This window comes from Neofelis nebulosa, chromosome 1 (assembly GCF_028018385.1).
Source record: "Neofelis nebulosa isolate mNeoNeb1 chromosome 1, mNeoNeb1.pri, whole genome shotgun sequence".
NCBI classification, from domain to species: Eukaryota; Metazoa; Chordata; class Mammalia; order Carnivora; family Felidae; genus Neofelis; species Neofelis nebulosa.
In genome coordinates this window covers 153,389,203-153,409,464 of record NC_080782.1, presented here as the reverse complement: position 1 = coordinate 153,409,464, position 20,262 = coordinate 153,389,203, and the positions used below count along the sequence as shown (strand labels likewise).

The window sequence follows — 20,262 nt, the reverse complement described above, 5'->3', positions numbered from 1 at the left end:
TGTTAGTATATAGAAATGCAACTGATTTCTGTATGTTGATTTTGTATCCTACAACTTCATGATAAAATTCCAAATTCTTGAGCTGTATTTCAAAGTTGCTAAATGAGAAATTCTGGGTGGGTCCCAACCATCTGTTTTAATAGAGCCTCCAGGTGATGCCTATGCATGCCAAGTTTGAGAACCACTGCTGTATGCTTACATCTCTTTATATTTAAAGTTCCCTTTAAAGAAACTTATAATGTTTGAGTAATAATCTAAAGATATTAAACAAAGATATATATTGGATCAATTAAACAGTTTGTATTGGAAAATTTTATTGTCCATGTGAAATTTTTATGTGGTTTAAAGTAGAGAGTGTTTTTTAATCAACAATAAGTTCAAAGCTTTCTAAGGATATTTCAGGAGAATTTTAATGATATCAATTAATATAGTGAGCTATAAATGCTTCTACTTACTTTTTTTTGAGATGTCCCTGAAGATAGTAAGACTTTGAAGCAACTAACAAAGAGAATAATCTACATTACCTCATGCCTATACCTGGAAAACCTGGTTAGTTGAGAGGGAAGGCAATCAGGAGAAGGTAATAGGAGCCACCTTGCTCAGGATGGAATATCTTTAAGAGAGAGAAGAATATTGTGAAACACCTAAATTAACCAACATTTTTTGGTGTTTTGCTGTAAAACCTTAGAATAAGACCAACTGGGGCTTAAATTCCAACTTTGCTTCTTAATAGCTTTATAATTTTGATGAATTGTCTAACCTCCTTAAGCTTCCATTTTTCATCAGTAAAATGGAAACATGAATAATGTTTACTTCAAATGATTTTCATGATGATGCAATGAAAAAACAATTAAATGTAAAATGTTTCTCACAATGCTGATACATAGTGAAAACTCCATAGACAGTAGTTATAAATCACTGCTAAATCAGTCTGTGCTTTGGTCTGGGAACATCTTCAGAACCAAAAAGGTGATAAAAGTGGACCAAGCCATGTATTTTCTCGCACAGTTCTTAGTGGGGAAAACGAGTTCAAAGCTGCACTTTGAAGAAGACGTTCAAGATGGTACCTAGAAAAAAGAATGGAATATTATTTTCTTTGATGACTCATGAGTAGACCAACATTGATTTTGTGTAATTATTGGCAATCATAGTCTTTTTCATCTTTTTTGCCTCTGTAATACCATTCTGATTCAATCCACCCCACAAATCTACTTCCCATTCCTCCTTTTCTTTTCATTTGCTCTTCATAGGTTCTCTTGGGAGAGTGGGTAAAGAAATAGAGGTAACATGTATTTGAAAGTCTATATTTACCATTTTCATAGGAATGTATCATACATAAAGAAATATGCTTACATCAAAAAGTGGACATACCCATGAAGCCTCCAAAGGGAAGAAAGAACGAAAAAGAAAGTAAGGAAGAGGAAAGAAAGAAAGAAGAAAGAAAGAGAAAGAAAGAAAGAAAGAAAGAGAGAGAGAAAGAAAGAAAGAACAATCAACACAACTAAAAGGCAACTGACAGAATGGGAAAAAATATTTGCAAATGACATATCAGACAAAAGGCTAGTATCCAAAACCTATAAAGAACCCTCCGAAATCCACACCTGAAAAACAAATAATCCAGCGAAGAAATGGGAAGAAAACATGAATACACACTTCTGTAAAGAAGACATCCATATAGCCAACAGGCACATGAAAAGATTTTCAACATCACTCCTCATCAGGGGCATGCAAATCAAAACCACACTGAGATATCACCTCACGCTGGTCAGAGTAAGTTATAAGTTACCCAGTCTGTGGTATTTTGTTATATCAGACCGAATGGACTAAGACATACAGTATGCCAAAACTTATAAGATATAGCAAAAGCAGTTATAAGGGGCAAATTTATGGAAATAAACACCTATATTTAAAAATAAGAAAGATCTCAAAGCTAAAAGTATTAGGAAAAGAAGAACTAAATCCAAAGTTACCAGAAAGGAGAAAATAATAAATATTATAGCAGGAAAAGTCAAAGAGCGAATAAAAACGATATATTCACTAGGAAAAAAGCAGAAAACTCAAATAAATAAAATCAGAAATGAAAGAGGATACATTATAATGGTAAGCTTAGAAATTAAAAAAAAAATTATAATAGACAATTGTGAACAATTATAAGCTTCAAAATAGATGACCTAGAAGAAAATAATAAATCCTTAAAAGCATATAATCTACAAAGACTGGATCCAGAAGAAATAGAAAACCTCAATAGATCAATAATGAAGGAGATTGAATCAGTAATAGAAAACCTCCCAAGAAAGGAAATCCCAGGACCTAATGGTTTCCCAAGTGAATACTGCCAAACATTCACAAGAGAATTTGTACCAGTTTTTCTTAAACACTTCCCAAAAATAGAATAGAGAACACTTCCAAACTTATTTTGTGAGGCCAGAATCATCCTGATATCAAAATAAGGCACTCAAATGGCAAACAGGCACACACAAAAAAAGTTAAACGTTACTAAACATCAAAATACAGATCAAAACCACAATGAGATATCGCCTCACAACTGTTCAGATAGCTATTATAAAAATTACAAGGGATAACAAATAGAGAATCCTTGTAGAGTTGGTGGGACTATAACTTGATAATCTTTATGGAAAACACTAAAATCTTCTAAAAAATGGACTCAATATAGAGAAGAAACTGAGGGTTATTGGAGGGGAGGTAGGTGGGAGATGAGTATTAAGGAGCACAGTCATGATGAGCACTGGGTGTTGTATGGAAGTGTTGAATCACTAAGTGGTACACCTGAAACTAATATTACACTGTATGTTAACTAACTTGAATTTAAATAAAAGCAGTATGAATCTTCCTCAAAAAAAAAAACTAAAAATATAACTACCACATAATTCATCAATTCAACCTTTGAGTACATATCCAAAGAAAATAAGATCATTACCTTGAAGAAATATTTTCAGTCCTATGCTAATTGCAGGATTGTTCACAGTAACCAAGATATGGAAACAATCTAATGAATAAATGAAGGAAGAAAATGTGATATACATGTACAATAGAATATCATTCAGCCTTAAGATAAAAAGAAATCCTACCACTTGTAACAACATGGATGAACCTAAAGGATGTTATGTTATGCTAAGTGAAATAATCCAGACATAGTAAAACAAATATTGCATGATCTCACTTATATGTGCAATCAAAAATAGTAAAATTTATAGAGGCAGAGAATAGAATGGTGATTAACAGGAGCAGGGGGAGGCAGAAATAGTGAAATGTTGGTCAAAAGGTACAAACCTTCAGTTATAAGATGAGTAAGCTCAGGAAATCAAATATTCAGCATTCAGACTATAATTAACAATATTATCTTGTAGAATCATGGTGGTATAAGATGTCTTTGTTTTGTTCCCCATTAATATCAAAATTTTGGTAATTATGAACAAAAATGACCCTGTGGGACCTGTGAGATATAACACCATAGGCCAGGGGACTCGGTGGGAGTCTCACCCCTGTGCATTAGGTAATAGGCAGACAGATCTCAGCATGGGCTGTGTAACTGGTAGGAGCCTATGAACCAATCTGAGGCACCTTCATCCACATCTCCTGGAAAATGCTGAATTGGACAGATACACATGGTTGGGCGAGCCTTTGTAGAATTCCAGGTTTCTAGAGAAGTTCCAGTACTCCAGTGGAGCAAAAAACATGTGAACTTGAATGCATTCAGGTTGGTAAGACGAACTTTGTGAGTATTACCCCCTACCACCACCACCTTGGCAGTATAAAGAAAGAGGAAGCTAAGGAGCTCTCCCACAAGGGAAAAGGGAGAACAGTAAGTGCCCACTTCACCAGCTGTGTGAACAATGCAAAAGAAAGTCATTTTTCCCCATAGTACCCAGAGTGTTAACATAAGAACTGGGAGGAGACAGATCAGGACAATAGCAGATAAGAATACCAGAGGGCAGGGGGCGCCTGGGTGGCACAGTCGGTTAAGCGTCCGACTTCAGCCAGGTCACGATCTCGCGGTCCGTGAGTTCGAGCCCCGCGTCAGGCTCTGGGCTGATGGCTCAGAGCCTGGAGCCTGCTTCCGATTCTGTGTCTCCCTCTCTCTCTGCCCCTCCCCCGTTCATGCTCTGTCTCTCTCTGTCCCAAAAATAAATAAAAAACGTTGAAAAAAAAAATTAAAAAAAAAAAAGAATACCAGAGGGCATAAAGGCAATCTGGTTTCCCCTGACTGGAGGATCCCAAGGATTCTTCCCAACTAGTCAAAGGTACACCCAATGCCCCAAGTGTCAAACCCACACTTCTTCCCACTCTGCAGCCAGCTGCTTGTGCCAACTTCTGAGAGTGGCAGACAGGAAGTCCAAGCAGAAAACAAGCCAGGCTGTGTGAGCAAGGGAGAAACCACAATCTTGACCTATATCACCACCTGTAGGAAAACCAGAAGGAAGGTTCTGGCAGCCAGCCTACTGAGACTAAGATTGAGAGAAGAAAACATAAGCTTACTAATCATGCCAAAAAAGTAAAGAGGAAATGTGGAGCTGGTACAAAGTCAGAGAAAATCTCAAATATAAATAGGACAAACAAAATATCTCTCTAGCTGAAGGCAGCTAGGGAAAATTAGGGGAGATGACTGCTACCTCAAATGTGAAAAGAGCAATACAAACCTCCAAACAACATGAAGAATCAAGAAAATATAATATCGCCAAAAGTTCATAATAATAATGCAATAACTAAACAGAAAAAGTCCTTCTGGGTGCCTGGTTGGCTCAGTCAGAAGAGCATGTGACTTTTGATCTTGAGATCATGAGTTCAAGTCTCACATTGGACGGAGAGATTACTTAAGATAAATAAATAAATAAATAAATCCTGATATTTAACCAATAAAGAATTCAAAGTAGTTTTTCAGAGGAAACTCAGTGAGCCACAAGAAAACACATATATTTAACAAAATCAGGAAAACAATATGCAAACCAAAAGAGAAATATGACAAAAAGGTAGAAATCAATAAAAAAAAAGAACTAAACAAATTCTGGAGCTAAAGTATTCAGTGAATAAAATGAAGACTACAATGGAAAACATCAACAACAGAAACTATCAAGAATAAGACAGATCAGTGAGTTAGAGGATGGAAACTTTGAAATAACCCAGTCAGAGAATGAGGGGAAAAAATGAAAAAGAGCAAAGCATCTTGGTAATCTATGAGATACCATCAAAAGAACCAATTCCAGAGTCATTAGAATTCCAGAAGGAGTGGGAGAAGGGAACAAAAAGTTTATTGAAAGAAATAATGGCTACAAGCTTCCCAAACCTGGAAAGAAAACTGGACATATGAGCTTATGAAATTATAGACCACCTAATTATTTCATATCCAAACAATCTTCTCATCTTCTCCAAGACACATTATAATCAAACTGTCAAAAAATCAAAGACAAGAAGAGAACCCTAAAGCAAGCATTAACCTACCATCAGCTTTCTCAGCAGAAATCTTACAAGGCAGGAGAGAGTGGGACAATGTATTCAAAGTGATGAAGAAAACAAAATCTAGTATAAAATACTCTGACAAAGTTATCTTTCAGAAATGAAGAAACAATAAAAGCATTCCCAGAAAACAACAGTTGAGAGAGTTCATCACTGTTTGACTTTCTCTATAAGAAATGCTGAAAGGAATTCTTCAAGCTAAAATGAAAAGAAGCTATTTAGTAACATGAAAACATACCAAAAAAAGAAAACAAAAAAACAAACAAACAAAAAACATATAACACACTGGTAAAGGTAAATAAATTAAGAAAACTTTAATTCTGTAATATGATGATATGTTAATAAGTTAACTATATTATAAAGGTTAGAGGAAAAGAGCACAAAAAATAACTATAGATACTATATTTTCTTAACAAATACACAGAATAAAAAAGAGTTAAACTGAGCCACTAAAAACATAACATAGGAGAGACATCTAGAGTTTTAGTTAAAAAAAATCAAAGTAGCTATCAGTGTACTATGGATTGTTATATCATTAGAATATTTTATGTAAGGCACACGGTAACCAAAAAGGAAAAACCTAGAGTCAATTCAAAAATATAAAGACAGGAAATTACAGTCTACCACAATAAAAGGTCATCAATCTACAATAGTCGGCAGTATGGGGGGGGGGGGGGAGTAGGACTTACAAAATGGCCAGAAAGCAATTAAGAAGATGGAATTAGTAGGTTCTTACATATCAATAATACTATAAATGTAAACGGATTGAATTCTCCAATCAAAAGTCACAGAGTGGCTGAATGGATTTTAAAAAGAGTCAAATATATGCTGCCTCTAAGACAGTCACTTAAGATTTAGGTCCACACATTAAACAGATCAACCCAAACTGAGAGTTGGTTCTTTGAGAGAATTAACAAAATTGATAAACCCATAGCCAAACTTATCAAGAAGGAAAAAGAAAGGACACAAAGATATAAAATCATGCATGACAGAGGAGAGATTACAACTAACACCACAGAAATACAAACAATTATAAAAGAATATTATTAAAAATTATATGTCAACAAATTGGGCAATATGGAAGAAATGGAAAAATTCCTAGAAACTCAGACACAACCAACACTGAAACAGGAAGAAGTAGAAAATTTGAACAGACCCATAATCAGAAAAGAAATTGAATCGATTATCAAAAATCTCCTAAAAAACAAGAGCCTTGGACCAGATGGCTTCCCAGGGGAATTCTACTAAATAATTAAAGAACAGTTAATATTTAGTCCTTTCAAATTGTTCCAAAAAATAGAAATAGAAGGAAAACTTCCAAACCCATTCTATGAAGCCAGCATTACCTTGATTCCAAAACCAAAGACCCCAATAAGAAGGAGAATTACAGGCCAATATCCCTGATAAACACAGATGCAAAAATTCTCAACAAGATATTAGCAAATTAAATTTAACAGTACATTAAAAGAATTATTCACCATGATCAAGTGGGATTTATTCCTGGGCTGCAGGGCTGGTTCAATATTTGCAAATCAATGTCATACACCACATTAATAAAAGATAAGAATCATATGATCTTCCCAATGCATCCAAAAAATTTGACAAAATATAGCATCCATTCTTAATAAAAACTCTCAACAAAGTAGGGATAGAAGGAACATACCTCAGCATCATAAAAGCCGTATATGTAAGGCCTGTAGCTAAAATCATCCTCAATGGGGAAAACCTGAGAGCCTTTCCCCTAAGGTCAGTAATGGACAAAAATGTCCACTCTCACCATAACTATTTAACATCGTGCTGGAAGTCTTAGCCTCAATCAGACAACAAGAGGAAATAAAAGGCATCCAAATCAGCAAGGAAGATGTCAAACTTTTACTATCTGCAGACAACATGATAGTCTATGTAGAAAATCCAAAAGACCGCACCAAAAAAAAAAATGCTAGAATTAATACAAGAAATCAACAAAGTCACAGTATATAAAATCAATGTGCAGAAATCTGTTGCATTTCTATACACCAAAACAAAGGAGCAAAAAGAGAAATCACGGAATGAATCCCATTTGCAATTGCACCAAAAACAATAAGATACCTAGGAATAAACCTAATAAAGGAGGTAAAAGATCTATACTCTGAAAACTAGAAAACTTGGCAACGAAATTGAAAACAAAGTAATGGTAAAGCATCCCATTCTCAAGGACTGAAAGAGCAAATATTGTTAAAATGTCTATACTACCCAAAGCAATCTACACATTCAATGCAATCCCTAGCAAAATAACAACTACATTTTTCTCAGAGCTCCAACAAAAAACCCTAAAATTTCTATGGAACCACAAAAGATCCCAAATAGCCAAAGCAGTCCTGAAAAAGAAAAACAAAACTGGAGGCATCACAATTCCGGTTTTCAAGCTATATTTCAAAGCTGTAGTCATCATAACAATATGGCACAATCACAGACACATAGATGAATGGAACAGATAGAAAACCCAGAAATGGACCCACAAACATATGGTCAACTAATTTTTGACAAAGCAGGAAAGAGTATCCAATGGAAAAAGACAGTCTCTTCAACAAATGGTGCTGGGAAAACTGGATAGCAATGTGCAGAAGAATGAAACTGGACCACTTTCTTACACCATACAGAAAAGTAACTTCAAAATGGATGAAAGACCTAAATGTGAGACAGGAAATCATCAAAATCCTAGAGGAGAACACAGGCAGCAACCTCTTTGACCTCAGCTACAGCAACTTCTTAGACGTTGCTGAAGGCAAGGGAAATAAAAGCAAACGTAAACTATTGGGACTTCATCAAAATAAAAAGCTTCTGCTCAGTGAAGGAAACAACAAAACTAAAAGACAACCAATGGAATTGGAGAAGATACTTGCAAATCACATACCTGAAAAAGTGTTAGTATCCAAAATCTATAAAGAACTTATCAAGCTCAGCACCCAAAAAACAAATAACCCAGTTAAGATGCAACCAAAAGTCATGAACAGATACTTTTCAAAGAAGACAGACATATGACTAACAGACACATGAAAAGATGCTCAATATCACTCATCATCACGGAAATACAAATCAAAACCACAATAAGATACCACCTCACACCTGTCAAAATGGCTAAAATTAACAACACAAGAAACAACAGATGTTGGCAAGGACACAGAAAAAGGGGAACACTTTTGAACTGCCCGTGGGAGTACAAGCTGGTGCAGCCACTACAGAAAACAGTATGGAAGATCTTCAACAAAACCAAAAATAAAACTACTTTACAATCCAGGGGCGCCTAGGTCTCAGTCGGTTAAGCCTCCAACTTTGGCTCCAGTCATGATTTCATGGTTTATGTGTTTGAACCCCGCATCGGGCTCTGTGCTGACAGCTCAGAGCCTGGAGCCTGCTTCGGATTCTGTGTCTCCCTCTCTCTGCCCCTCCCCCCTCACACTCTTCTCTCTCTCCTCCAAAAATAAACAAACATCATTTTTTTTAAAGAACTACCTTACAATCCAACAATTGCACTATTGATTGTTAACCCAAAGGATACAAAAACACAGATTTGAAGGGGCACGTGTACCCTAATGTTTATAGCATTATCAACAATAGCCAAACTATGGTGAGAGCCCAAATGACTGAAGAATGGATAAAGATGTGGTATATATACACAATGATATCTTGCCATTTGTCATGACATGGATGGAGCTAGAGAGTATTATGCTAAGTGAAATAAATCAGTCAGAGAAAGACAAATACCATATGATTTCACTCATATGTGTAATTTAAGAAGCAAAACAGATGAACATATAGGAAGAGAGGGAAGAAAAGGAAGAAAAGGAAAGAAACCACAAGGACTCTTAATGATACACAACAAACTGAGGGGTGATTAGGGATGGTGAGTGGGAGATGGGCTAGATGAGTGATGGGTATTAGGGAGAGCACTTGTTTTGATGGATATTGTATGTATGCACTGAGTATTGTATGTACGTGATGAATCACTGAATTCTCTTTAAAAAAATATTGCACTGTATATTAACTAACTAAAATTTAAATTTAAAAAAAGGAAAAAATGGGGCACCTGAGTGGCTCAGTCAGTTGAACATCTGACTTTACCTCAGGTCATGATCTCATGGTTCATGGTTTCGAACCCCACATTGGGCTCTGCACTGACAGTGTGGAGCCTGCCTGGGATTCTTTCTCCCTCTCTCCCTCTGCCCTTCCCCCATTTGTGCTTGTTCTCTCTCTCTCTCTCTCTCTCTCTCTCTCTCTCTCTCTCTCTCCCAAAATAAATAAACTTTATAAAAAGTTTAAAAAAAGGAAGAAAAAAACAAATAAATTACACTAATAGCTGGTTTTGAAAAAGATAAACAAATTGGCAAACCCTTACCTAGACTAAGATAAAAAGAGAAGACTCAGCCCAGAAATAGAACAAACAATCCTAAAATTTGTATGATACCATAAAAGACCCCAAATAGCCAAAATATCTTGAGGAAAAGAACTAAGTAGGATGCATTATGCTCCCTAATTTCAATCTATATTGCAAACTATAGTAATCAAAAAAGTATGGATTTGACTAAAAACTAGACACAGAAATCAGTGGGACAGAACAGAGATTCCAGAATACACCCACACATATGCAGTAAATTAATTTATGACAAAAGTTGTGAATATACAATGGGAAAAAGATTATCTCTTCAACAAATGGTGTTGGGGAAAACTGGACAGAGACATGCAGAAGAATGAAACTAGACCACTTTCTTACACCATATACAAAAATTAACTTGAAATGGATGACAAATTTAAACATAAAACCTGAAATCATAAACTTCTAGAAGAAATCCTAGGGGGTAATCTCCTTGACATCAGTCCTGACAATGATTTTTTGGATTTGACACCAAAAGCAGGAATAAACAAGTAAGACTATATCAGACTAAAAGTTTCTGCACAGCAAAGGAAGTCATCAACACTATGAAAAGAGAACCTAAAAAATGGGAAAACAAACATTTGAAAATCATATATCTGATAAGGTGTTATATCCAAAACATATAAACATCACTAACTATATCAACATCACTAATCAATTCAATAGCAAAAAGATATGATTAAAAAAATTGGCAGACAATCTTAACAGACATTTTTCGCCCAAGAAGACATACAGCAATCCAACAGGTAAATGAAAAAGTGCTCAGCATCACTCATCATCAAGGAAATACAAATCAAAACTACAATGAGATGTCATCTCACACCTGTCAGAATGACTAAAATTAACAACTCAAGAAACAACAAGAGTCAGTGAGGATGTACAGAAAGGGGAATCCTATTGCACTGTTGGGAGGAATGTAAATTGGTGTAGGCACTCCGGAAAACAGTATGGAAGTTCTTCAAAAAACTAAGAAACAGAACTATCTTTTGATCTAACAATTCTTTATTGTTATTTACTTGAAGAAAGTGAAAACATTAACTCAAAAAATATATATGACTCCCATGTTCAATGCAGCATAATTTATAAGAACTGAGATATGAAAACAACTTAAGAGTTCATCAGTAGATGAATGGGATAAAGAAATATGGTATATATACACAATGGAATACCATTTAGCTATACAAGAAGAAGGAAATCTTGCTATTTGCAACAATATGGATAGACCTTGAAGGCATTATGCTAAGTGTAATAAGTTAGACACAGAAAGACAAATACTGTATGGTCTCATTTATTTGTGGACTCTAAAACAAAACAAAACAAAAATGAGTGCATAGAGACAGAGAACAGATTGTTGGTTGCCAGAGGCAAGGTTGGATGAGATGGGTAAACAGGTTAGAAAGTACAAATTTCAACTATAAAAGAAATAAGTCATGGGAAGGTAGTGTATAGCAGGTGACTCTAGTTAATAATACTTTATTGAATGTTGCTAAGACAGTAAATGTTAAAAGTTTTCATTGACAAGAAAAAATATATAACTATGTATGCTGATGGATGTTAACTATACTCACTGTGGTAATCATTTCACAGTATATGCTACTACCAAACTATTATATTGTACACCTGAAACTAATATAATATTATATTTCAATTATGTCTGAATTTTTGATAAAAACAGAAGGTTCATAAATAAAATCAGAAATGAAAGTAGAGGGGCACCTGGGTGGGTCAGTCAGTTAAGCGCTGGACTTCAGCTCAGGTCATGATCTCCCAGTTGGTGACTTTGAGCCCCGCATCAGGCTCTGTGCTGACAGCTCAGAGACTGGAGCCTACTTCAGACTCTGTGTCTCTTTCTCTGCTCCTCCTCCTCTCATGCTCTGTCTCTATCTCAAAAATAAGTAAGCATTACAAATTTAAAAAAAAAAGAGAGAGAAATGAAAGTAGAGACATTACAACTGATATCACAGAAATACATATGATCACAAGAAACTATTATGAACAAGTATATATGCCAACTAATTGGATAACCAGGAAGAAATGGCTAAATTCCTAGAAACATAAAACTTATTAAGACTGAATCAAGAAATAGAAAATGTGAAGAGATCAATGAGTAAGGATACTGAATCAGCAATTTAAAACCCCTGACTACAGAAAATTCCAGAACCAGATGCTTTTCCTGGTGAATTTTACCAAATATTGAAAACAAAATTAATCCAATTATTCTTAAAATCTTTCAGAAAATTTAGAGTATGAAAAATTCTCATGCTGATTTATGAAGCTAGCATTAACCTCATACAAGAACCAGATATAGATAGTACAAGAAAAGAAAATTATAGATCAATATCTCTTGTGAATATAGATGTAAAAAATCTCAAAAAAATTAGCAAACCAAATTCAACATGTTACAGAACCTGGTCTGGATTACCCAGCGGAAGAACCAAGCAGCACTCGGACATCTTGGAAGGCAGGAGGTTTATTTCACACCAGCAGGCTCAGAGGACATCACTCTCCAGAGGTCTGAGTCCTGAGGCTAAGCATGGGGGACAATTTATAGTCTGTTACTTCTGCATTAGTGGCAATTTGTCAGCTTGGCACGAGGGGCAGGAAGAAGAACCCAGAAGGAGAGTCTTTGGGCGGGGACTAGAATTCCCCTATCAGTCTTGTCGGCCATCTTATAACATAAATTTTCCCTATCAAACAGTGATGAGGTTTGAGGGTGGGGGGTGGGGATCCAGAGCTGACAGCCAAGAAAGAATTCTTGAAGACGTCTTTGATGCAAAATTGGGATTTTATTAAATCAAGGAACAGGACCTGTGGGCAGGAAGAGCAGAACTGAGGTTGTGCACTGGTTGTATACTATTGAATTGGGGCAGTAAAGGCAAACCAGAAGTTCCAGAGAGATTTTCATAAGCTAAAGACTCACAGATTACTGGAGGCCTAGCTATTGCCAACGTAAGGTTGTTTTTCCCTCTAGTAAAGCATTAATATTAAGATAGTAGGGAGTTCCTGAAGAAATGTTATACTTTGTATTTGTCTCAAGTATTTGTCAATGGGCTGCAGGTTATAATGACTTTCAATTTTATCTGCCATTTCGTTCTTGACTTTGTTTCCCACATCACTGTGGAGGGGAGGTGATGTTGGGGTTCCAGGAAACTGAGTCTATAGGTTTCTGGAGATTAGGCTATTGATTTCCTTTTTCTTGTATTTTACAAAGATATTTGTAAACTCATGGAGACTTTATCAGCTTAATGATTTGTCTTTTGTCCTTCCCTTTGTCCTTGGGCAGCCAGGAGTGCCTGAGAAATGGAAAGCCACACATATCGCACATGGGGGTGGGGAAGCAGGTAATGCTAGCTTGTGCTTGGCCCTCAGCTTGCTTTATGGTCCCTCATCAAAAGCACACTAAAAAGATGATGCATTATAATCAAGTGGGACCCATTCCTGGGAAGTTGGGATAGTTCAACATATGCAAATCAATAAATATGATATACCACATTAATTGACTAAAAGGTGAAAATCATATGATTCTCTCAATAGATCCAGAAAACGCATTTGATAAAATACAATATCCCTCTATGACAAAAACCCTCAACAAATTAAGAAACATACTGCAACATAGTAAAAGTCTTGTAGAGCAAATCCACAGCTAACATGATACCGAATAGTGAAAGATTGAAAGCTTTTTCTCTAAACTCAGGAATAAGAAAAGTGTGCCCACTCTGGCTATTCATTCAAAATAGTACTGGCATTTCTAGCCAGAGCAATTAGGTAAGATAAAGAAATAAAAGACATCTGAATCATAAAGGAAGACAAAAAATGGTCTTTATTTGCAGATAATATGATATTATATAGAGACAATGTTAAGGACTCAGCCAAAAAAAAACTAATGGAAGGGATTCAATAAAGTTGCAAGATATAAATTCAACATACAAAAAAAAATCTATTGCATTTCTGTGCACTAACAATGAACTAATTGAAAAAATAGCAATACTATTCACAAGGGCATCAAAAACAATAAAATACTTAAGCATAAATTTAACCAGGAAGTGAAGGATCTATACAATGAAAACTACAAGACTTTAATGAAAGAAATCACAGAAAACACAAACAATTGGGAGGATATCTCATGCTTATAAATCAGAAGAATTAATATTATTAAAATGTCCATCCTACCAAAAACCATCTATAGATTCAATGCAATCGCTATCAAAATCTCAATGGTATTGAGATTCTCTCTCTCTCTCTCTCTCACTCACTCAAAGTTAAATAAATAAACTTAAAAAAAGAGAAAAATGGTATTTTCACAGAAATAGAAAAAACAATTCTAAAATTTGTATGGAAACACTGAAGACCATGGATAGTGCCAAGAAAATCTGAGAATGAACAGCATATCTGGAAGCATCACACTTGCTAATTTTAACTATACTACAAAGTTATAGTAATCATACAGTGTGGCTCTGGCACAAAAATAGACTCATAGACCAGTGCAGCAGGATTAAGAACCCAGAATCCTCACATATACATTCAACTAATATTTGACAAGGGAGCCAAGAACACACAGTGGAGGACAGATAGTTTCTTCAATAAATGCTGTTGGAAAAATAAAATTGAACCCCTATCTTACAATATTCCCAAAAATTAACTCAGAATTGATTAAAGATGTAAACATAAGACCTGAAGCCATAAACTTCCTAGAAGAATACACAGGAGAAAACTTCTTTGATATTAGTCCTAACAAATTTTTTTGAATACTAGACCAAAAGTGTAAGTAATGAAGACAAAATCAGCTGGGCCTACATCAAATTGTAAAACTTCTGAGCAGCAAAAGAAACAACCAACAAAATACAAAATAGGCAGCCTATGGAATGGGAAAAGGAGTCTGATAAGGAGTTAATATCCAAAATTTATAAAGAACACATGCAACTCAGAAACAAATAAACAATCTGATTGAAAAAAAATGAGCAAAGGAACTGAATAGACATTTTTCCCCAAAGAAGACATCCAAATGGCCAATAAGTGCATGAAAATGTGCTCAACATCACTAATCATTAAGGAAATGAATATCACACCTACAATGAGGTATTACCTCACACTTATTAGAATGACTATCATAAAAAGACAACAGATAGTGAATGTTGCTGAGTATATGGAGAGATAGGGACACTTGTGCATTATTTGTAGGAATGTAAATTGATTCAGCCACAATGAAAATCAATTTGGAGGTTCTTCAAAAAATTAAGAATAAAACTACCTTATGATCCAGAAATCCCACTTCTGGGTATATAGCCAAAGGAAATGAAAACAAGATACCAAAATGATGTCTGCATGTCCAAATTATGTAAGTATCCAAAGTGCCCATCGATAGATGAATAGGTAAAAAAGATGTGTATATATATATATACCCATTCCCCTGCCCACCTCCCCTCCAGCAACTCTCAATTTGTTCTCTATCATTAAAAGTTTGTTTTATGGTTTGCTTCTCTCTTTTCTCCCACTATGTTCATCTGTTTTGTTTCTTAAATTCCACATATGAGTAATATCATATGGTATTTGTCTTTCTCTGACTGATTTATTTCACTTAGCATAATATACTTTAGCTCTATCTACATCATTGCAAATGGCAAGATTTCATTCTTTTTGATGGTTGAGTAATATTCCATTGTATGATGTATACATCATGTAGATGTATACATACTACATCTTCTTTATTCATTCATCACTGGATGGACATTTGGGCTCTTTCCATAATTTGGTTATTGTTGATAGCACTACTATAAACATAGGGGTGCACATTCCCCTTTGAATCAGCATCTTTGTATCCTTTGGATAAATACCGAATAGTGCAATTTCTGAATTGTACAGTAGTTCTATTTTTAATTTTTAAGGAACCTCCACACTGTTTCCCAGAGTAGCTGCACCAGTTTGCATTCCCACCAACAGTGCAAAAGTGTTCCCCTTTCTCTGCATCCTCGCCAACATCTGTTGCTTCCTGTGTTGTAATTTTAGTCATTCTGACAGATGTGAGGTGGTATCTCATTGTGGTTTTCATTTGTATTTCCCTGATGATGAGTCATATTGAGCATATTTTCATGTGTCTGCTAACCATCTGGATGCATTCTTTGGAAAAATGTCTATTTATATCTTCTGCTAAATGGGCCAATTTCTTTAAAGGCAGAAAAACAAATCCATAGTATTAACCTAAGAAGTATATGCATTGTATAACCAAACATTACATCATCAACATCCTCAAATACAAGATTTCTTACACATCAACGTGTAAAAGTACACATTTTTATGAACTGCAAATTTATATTTTGACATCTTAACTCCCATAATTTAACAATGTGACTGTGTTTGGATGTAAGATCTTTAAAGAAGTAACTACTATAAGATAAACTTAGTAGTGTGGGCCCTAAGCCAATATGACTAGTGCCCTCATAACAAGAGGCAATTAGAACACAGGCACATACAGAGAGAAAAAAAAAAAACAACATGTGAAGACACTGGGATAAAATGGCCACGTACAAGCCAATGAGAATGGCCTCAGAGGAAACAAACCAAGTTAACACCTTGACCTCAGACTTCCCGCCAGAACTGCGAGAAAACAAAATTCTGTTGTTTAAACCACCTTCTTTGGGGTAGTTTGTTATTGTAACCTTAGCAGCTATTATACATATGCATACCAAAACAATGAACAAAGATAATTAATTTACAAATAATAAAAATTACAAGCCCACATCTGTGAGTTACTGTTCTAAGGGTTTTACATAAGCAAATACTGAACCAGCACAATATGTTCTGATACTTATTATTCTGGCAGAATTATACTCAACAGGAAGCATTAGTCTACTTTTTCCCAGTAACCAGGTTTTGCTGGGGTCTACACACACCTAGACCCCATCATAAAGAAGGTGTGGTCATAGCCTGAAGAGACATTTATTGTTCAGAAAGTAAAAAGAAAATCATTTCCCTCATGAAGATATGCTTCTTGGGAGGTCTCATTACACTTTTTTCAAGTTTCCATAAGGTAGAACAGCAGCACAGTTGTCCTTCAAGGAACACTTCCTAAGAGGCTCTCTGCTACTCCCATGCTTACTGTAAGAAACACATAGCAATTAATACAACTATGAAACAAGTTAATTTAAAAGTAAAAATGATAGACTTCATTGCAACTGAAATATTAACTAATTATGATACGACTTTCTGTTCTCAAACTACTCTTTTCATAGTTATTTTTTAATGATTCCTCAAATAAAGTCTCTGAATTCTCCTTCCTGATTGAAATTTAAACAGCCCTGCTTTAGAAATAAGATAAAAACAGCGAGGGAGGCGTGCCATAAGAGACAAAAATACAGAGAACAAACTAGAGGTGCTGAGGGGTTGTTGGATGGGGGGGGATGATCTAGAAGGGTGATGGGCATTAAGGAGGGCACTTGTGATGAGCACTGGTTGTCATATGTAAGTGATGAATCACTAAATTCTACTCCTGAAATCATTTAAAAAATCATTTAAATCATTTAAAAAATAATAAAAATAAATAAAATGCCCTGCTTTTAACCCTTAGAATTTTATTTTAAAATGCTAAGGGGCACCTGGGTGGCTCAGTTGGTTGGGAGTCCAAGTTTAGCTCAGGTCATGATCTCACGGTTTGTGAGTTCAAGCCCCACATTGGGCTCTGTGCTGACAGCTCAGAGCCTGGAGCCTACTTCAGATTCAGTCTCTCTCTCTCTCTCTCTCTCTCTCTCTCTCTCTCTCTCCCTCTCCCACTTGTCTCTCTCTCTCAAAGATAAATAAACATTAAAAAATGCTACAGAAATGTTGGCAAGATGACAAAATAGGAAGCCCCACACCTCATTTTTCCACAAAAAAATCAATTTAACAATGGCATACGGACCAAAATACCTTTATGAGAAGTCCAGAATCCAGAGAAGAAGATGCAGTGATTGAGATGAGTATGAAAGTAAGACAGCAACAGGGAGAAATACCATCATTTTGTTGTCTGGGGCAGCTAAGAGAAAAAGAAGAGGTGGGTGTCTTGCTGTGGCCAACACAGCTCTGTAAGATGGAGATAAAGAGCAGAACCTGAGGCTTCTCCCCTAGGGGTAAGAGAGCAGAGTGGAGCCTGCTCCAAATTCCCCACCTGTCAGTGGGTACCAAGGACCTGCTTTCTGTGTCATCTCACTAGGGATGCTGTAGGGACTGATACAGTTTGATAGGGGCAGATAAGAACAAAAGAAAGAGAGTAGGTAGCTTGAGGCAATGGAACAGCTCTGTGAGATTGAGAGAATGTACAAAACAAACAAACAAACAAACAAACAAACAAACAAACAAACACTGAATCTTCTCTATCAGGTGGGAAGGAAAAGAATAGATCCTGCCTCCAGGGTCTCAGACCATGGTATAACAGTCAGACACCAGAGCCAACAAGACTTAATGGGCTTCTGGAGAAAACAAACAGAGCAGGAAATCATTTTAATTAGAAGTCTACATGCACAAATCCAGAGAAGTCACAAGCATAGAAAACATGTGAGAGGCGCCCAAAATTTCTCACCAGGCAGACTGGTGGAGCCAGTCTATAAAGGCTGGGAAAGGTAGCTGTTTTTCCAAATGCAAAGCTACAACAAACAGGAATTCAGGGAAACAAGACACAATCAAAGGAACAAAATAAACCTCCAGTAACTGACCTAATAGAAATGGAGTTCCATGAATGTCCTGACAATGAGTCAAAGCTTTGTCTTAAAGAACCTCAGTGGGTTAGGGGAAAAAAAAAACTGAAGAAAAAAGAAGCAACGTCACCAATGTGGTGACACAGCTCATTCATGACTTCAGAACCTTCATAAGAAGACCCCCAACTAGCAAGTATCCAGAGACAAGACACCACTGACAAAATCTCAGAACCTAGGAGTGAGGCAAACACACCCCTCTGCACTAGAAACAGAGGAGAACCACTTAAAAGGGTGAGGGGAGTAGCTATGCTCTAACCACATTGCCTTTCCCCCAGGATGACACAGCACAGAACTGAGAAGACCCCTGGACCTGTAGTTTTTCCAATGGAAAAAAGAGACCCAAGATGGACATACAACTTCCTCAGCACTGTGGGACACTTCTTGGGAGGGCAACTCAGATCTTGCCTCAACAGGATCCACAGGGGAATCCAAAAAGCTTGACCATCAGGCATCAGATAGAGCTGGAGAAGAGGCACAGAGCTTCTATCAATAACAGCCCAGATCTTGGTGGGCCAAATCTCAGCTTGCAGAGGTATAAAGCAGAGATCGTAGCCAGGGATCCTGCCCATCTGCAGAGCCAGTCTGGTGACATTATCTGGTTCAGGACTTTGACTGGCAGTTATGTCTCACTTGGATTTCTAGCCAACAAGCCAAGGCAGCTGTGGAGCCCATACACAGCCCCACCCAGGCAAGGAAGCAAATTCATAGCCCTGCACAGTTGCTGAGCCTAGCCTCCAGTCCTGTACCTCCAAAAGCATGACCACAAACACCCAGCACCAAAGAGCACTTCCCACAGCCTCCTTGGGCAGGGCACCATACAGACCAACAGAACAGAAGAGAGAGCCCAGAAATGAACAGGTTTTCCTGTTAAAAGGAAAACCAAACACCCAAAATGATGTGACTTAGGCCAAGTCACCACACTGGGGCTTAATCCCTAACCTAATTGCAGTTCCAACTTTCCCCCCAGAAATGTAGTCTTAACTGGTCAGTAAGGAATTTTCTGGTCAGCACTAATATATTATTCTGTCATATATACCCTTTTCACGTCTCCAAAGGAAGATGGGGTAATACACCTAATGAGACTCTTGTGCCCAAAAGAAGGTTCCCTCATCTAAAATAATCTTTTTTTTATGTTTATAACTTCCTTGCCTTGTCTTTAAAAACCTTTCCTTTGTGGGACACTTGGGTGGATCAGTCAGTTAAGTGTCCAGCTCATGATCTCAGTTCAGGTCTTGATCTCAGGGTTTTGGGTTAAAGCCCCACTTTGGGCTCAATGCTGGGAATATAGCCTACTTAAAAAAAAAAAAAAAAGAACTCTTTCTTTTTCTATAGCCCTTTGGAGGCCCCCTCTAATTGCTAGCTGGGATGCTGTCCAATTCATGAATCATTTAATAAAGCCAAGTAGACCTTCAAGTTTACTCAGTTGAGTTTTTTTTTAAGTTCATTTATTTATTTTGAGAGAGAGAGAGAGTGAGTGTGGAAGGAATAGAGAAAAGGAGAGAGGGAATCCCAAACAGGCTCAATGCTGTTAGTGAGGAGCCTGACGTGGGGGGGGGGGGGGGGGGGGGGGCTTGATCCGACCAACTGTAAGACTATGACTCAAGCCAAAATCAAGAGTCAGAGGCTCAACACACTGAGCCACCCAGGCTCCCCTCA

At 36.6% G+C, this 20,262-nt stretch overlaps 1 long non-coding RNA gene across 3 annotated transcripts; it reads right to left on the bottom strand.

Annotated features, from left to right (window-relative positions):
• Positions 1 to 718: 718 nt before the first annotated feature.
• Positions 719 to 18,794, bottom strand: LOC131518475 (uncharacterized). 3 transcript variants are annotated; one of them, XR_009265164.1, is made up of 4 exons: positions 18,565 to 18,794; positions 12,292 to 12,410; positions 11,600 to 11,763; positions 719 to 1,067 (listed from the first exon to the last, which is right to left on the bottom strand). It is a non-coding gene; the product is annotated as an uncharacterized LOC131518475 (long non-coding RNA). The 3 variants fall into 3 exon arrangements; XR_009265152.1 differs by having other exon boundaries at positions 12,306 to 12,410; XR_009265158.1 differs by lacking the exons at positions 719 to 1,067; positions 11,600 to 11,763; positions 12,292 to 12,410 and adding exons at positions 15,571 to 16,975; positions 17,783 to 17,888.
• Positions 18,795 to 20,262: the final 1,468 nt, after the last annotated feature.